We start from the raw sequence: 4,549 nt of genomic DNA, 5'->3' as shown, positions 1-4,549 counted from the left end.
GCGAGTAGTGTTCAAATTATTCAGTGCCATACTATGAATTGAAGACTATATTAGAAAACAACCATTACTAGAAAATTACTGACTAGCATAGAGTTAAAATACAGAACAGAGAATCTTAGTAAGCTTTCTGCGTCATAACCAACCAAAGAGAAACTGGAATTTACTGATGTGCTGTTGCACATTACAAAATGCTAGGTAGGAAAAATAAATATGTGGTTCTGGAAAACTGAGCTGACACTAAGGGGAACATCTAGGAATATTAAAATACGGCAACGAAGGTTTGATCTCTTCATCCCTAGTGTACTTCTGATACAGCATAGGCGCCTAGAAAATGGATATTAAACTAAGCCAAGTTATTTTTTGTAAATGGTGCAGTTCCACATCTATGAATTGAGTAATTTGTGTGATTTAGAGACAGACCATATTCTGTTGTCAATTCTCTTCAAAATATATTAATAAATATTCTTAGCCAATAGACCTTTGCTCCAAGAGTAGGTTTATACTACCAAAAGCCACTGATGCCACAAAATTACTTAACTTTTGCTATCATCAAGGAAGAGGCTTTTAATTTCCCACAATAGACATACTAAGAAAAAACCCATTCAATGAATGTTTTGGTTTGGGGACAATTTCACAGGGTGAAGATGGGAGGGCTCTGCCCCAGCATTGACCCTGTGAATTCACCTCCTGTAACTCATACAGTTCACAGACTCCTCTACTGCATAGACACCCGCGGCAGAGCCACTTGCATTTGAAACCCACCGGGTTCCAGGAAAGGCTTGTGGCTGGCAGGTCAGTGCACTAAAGCTGTGAGCCAACAACAGGGACTTCCACTTCTGCTTTCTGAGATCAAGCTGTCTGGGGAAAATGCTGACGCGTCTCTACTTCTCTTCCTGTCTCTGTCTTCCTGTTGATCTGTGTGTGCTTTTATATCTTTATCACTTATCACTTGTTCCACTTCATCCCAAAAAAATAAAGGAGATGAGTAACGAATTCAGACAACCTGCTAGTCCCAATTCAGTTGAACCCCTCTTAAGGCAGCCAAGAGTAAAAATCTCAGATTTTAAAAGATGATGGACACATTATGAAGTGATTATTCACACTACACAACAATTTTTAGAACCCGGAATGAGAAAGCTGAAAAGGGATCTTAGAAATCTTTCATTACACTCACGCTCTTTTGAGAATACTAAGCCCACAGAGGGAAAATGACTCGGCCAATGAGCCTCTCATTCTTAACTCATTCTTTGCAGAAAGGAAAGTTTTGCAACCGGAACTCTAAATTTTTAGAGCAATTAAAGTATAATTATTGGCCAGGTGCAGGGGCTCACTCCTGTAATCCTGGCACTTCGGGAGGCCAACCCAGGCAGACGGCTTGAGCTCAGGAGTTCGAGACCAGCCTGGGCAACATGGCAAAACCTTGTTTCTACATAAAATATAAAAATTAGCCGGGCATGGTGGCACACACCTGTAGTCACAGCTACTTGGGAGGCTGAAGTGGGAGGCTCACTTGAGCCCCAGAGGCAGAGGTTGCAGTGCATCAAGATCATACCACTACACTACAGCCTGGGCAACAGAGCAAGACACTGACTCAAAAAAAAAAAAAGGACGATTTTATTTAAAACGATTTAAGTTAGACACACATTCCTAGGAAAACACTATTACATGTACTGAGGGACAATGGCTTGTGAAATGGAGTTTGAATGTATGTGGTACCACATTAACATATGTCGTTTCATATTCTAGAATAATGAAAACCATTGCATATCCAAATTTGTTTTAGTATTTCCTATTAACAACTTGTGTTTGGAATAAATACATATTAACAGAACCATCCAGATAGGCAATTAATGAATGTCCTGAGGGTATATAATGATACAAATATATTTTAAAGCCTTGAGAGGAGACAAATTACTAACAAGGTCAAGGCCATTTCATTTGCCCTTGATAGCCTTGTGTGAACACACTCTCAGCTGCCTTCTGAACACTCTCCAGGTTCAACTTCTACAACCTGCCTCTGTGATTTATCAGGTAGCAGCTCTGTGAGCAACTAGCCGTGTGCACATGGGCACACGCATGCACCCACACACGATGCTCCTAGGAACAAAAGCTGGCACAGAACCTTAACTGAATTCAATAGAAAAAAATGCTTTTTTTTTTTTTTTTTTTTTTTAAGCTTGGTGCAGGCACCCTTCTGAGGTCCACACTGTCACTCTGGGCTTTTGTCCTGGCTGGCTCCTGATTTTTCAATGCACACTGAAAATGCCACTTCTGCACACACACTCCACGGAGGCAGCTTTGGCTTGCTGCCGCCTGCACTCACTGAATTAAGAAGTGTGGATCCATTGCTATTATGGAGCCTGAAGCAGAGCCAAGAAGAAATCTCAAAGGACCCGCTCCCTAGACATATGTGAATAGAATAAAAATGAGACACAAATGATAGCACGAAGCCTCCAGCACTCTTTGGACAAAGTGAGGGGCTGTGTTGCAGGTCAGGAGAATGTTCTTGGTCTTGGGAAAGAAATAAAATTAAAATATGCTATCCTTTACATAGGAAGTTCCTTCAGACCTATCATCAACAGAGGGGGTCTTTTTCTGTTGTTTTCCTCCAAGTAGGAGTTGGAATTTCTTAAAGTGAAGATATACATTCAAGGCTGAGTTTAGAGGTGTCTCCATGACTACATACCCAGGGTTCCCAGCCTGCTGATCAGATCACAGAGGAAGCAATCTCATATGCTCATTTATACTAAAGTGTTAAAGATTTGATGTGCTACTTCTCCCAGTGGTAGTTGCTTTTCAGAGGCCCATGGACAGCAAACAATATTTAACCTAAAGGAATATGCAGAACTTCAGACACCAGAATTTCAGGTAGAATTTCAGGCACCAGAGCTTTTTAACCCTACCCAGGAAACCATTTATTGATGCACGGTGTATCTAAACATATCCGTCTGACGCAGTGACAGAAAAAAAAGAGAGTGTCATACAAGCAAACCTACAAGTGCATGTCATGGCTTCTGTTACTTTTTCTTTCTCTTTCCCTTATCCATTCTAACCTCCTAATGGTTCCTGCAACTTCATGTCTCTGATTCCACTGTCCCATGTGATTGAACCAGTTATGAAGATTCAGCAAAGCATTTATCACATGTTTCATTGGTAAAGATAAACCCAGTGCTGAGATCATTGCAAAACGAAATTAGAGGTCAAACATCCAGTCACAAAATAGAACAAAATGGCAAACATTGAGGTGGAAATGTTAGGCTACACAAGAGCTAGCACAAACAGCACACAAAACTGCAGCAATCACCAACGTTTTTTATGAGAAAGGAGGCATTTGAGCTAATGATGCTTGATTCCACTGCAGTGTGGTCCCAAGGGCAGGGCAAGAAGATGGGTCTACCCCCTAGGGCAGGCAATCAAGGGGTCCATGGCCTGGAAGGGACTTAAAAACAATAATAAAACGCACTGAAAGCCAGTGTGCTTTTTATTATCACCACTGCAAGCAATTCTAAACAATATCAGTGATAAACTGCTCTCCCCACTACCAAAAAAAAATCTTTTGTTGGTCTAAGTTCTATACAATCGCTGAAGTTGCAGTTGAAGTTTAGGAATATAAATGTATGCTTCAACTCAGCACTTTTTAAAATTGTGCCTTCCTTAGTAAACATCGCATTCTACATGAGAGTTGATTCAGAGAATGAACTCCATGCATTTATTTTGAGAGTAAGTACAAAACAAAGCTTGCTTTGGGCACAATTTGAGTCTGAGCCTCCCTGGTACTATACTACATATTCCTGTTTTCAAACAATTGATTGAAATAAACAATGATAGCTCAGTGATTGTAAAGACAAATAGAACTTGAGTTACTTCAATTCTGTCATTCTATGTGACTGCCTGGAGTTTTTTTTATTGTGTTTAAATTTTCTGGAATTTATTGTGAAAAGGGATTTTATGTATTTCTGCCAAATGTATCCTTATGTTTAAGGCTTTTTCTTATTTATTTAATCTGTTCCTTCATGTGAAAGAAAGCTTTCAAAATTAAAATTAATAAAAAATATTCTCTGATCAAAGATAGATAGAAACTTCATGATATGGGAAGAAAAATAACTTTGACAAAGTCATTGACAAATGTGCAGAAGTTAATCACAAAAACAGAAATCAAAAAATCACTATTCATGACTGTGAAAGACCAATATATAGGTATACGTTTTCATCCCTTTATTCAAAAAAATACACTAGTGAAATTAAAATATTATACTATAGCTTTATTTCATTTTTTGGATTGTAGTATTTATTGTATTTTTAGTTTTTATTGAAATGACACAAAATTTCACAAAAGAACATTTCTGGCCATCATTATTTTCATTTCATGTTGCGATTATTACTAAAAACAGCTTTGTCACATAGAGCAAAGAGGTTTTAAAACTGATGCGCTCTGGGTGTTGAACACTAGCCCTAGCGCTCTAATCTGTTACCTGCTTTGTTTTTGTGGTTCCCTGACTCTCTCCCTCTCCTTAGCCTGGGCCTTCCCCTCCCCTCACCCACACCCCCA

Source organism: Piliocolobus tephrosceles, chromosome 15 (genome assembly GCF_002776525.5).
Source record: "Piliocolobus tephrosceles isolate RC106 chromosome 15, ASM277652v3, whole genome shotgun sequence".
Taxonomy (NCBI): Eukaryota; Metazoa; Chordata; class Mammalia; order Primates; family Cercopithecidae; genus Piliocolobus; species Piliocolobus tephrosceles.
Note: the sequence above shows the minus strand (reverse complement) of the source record.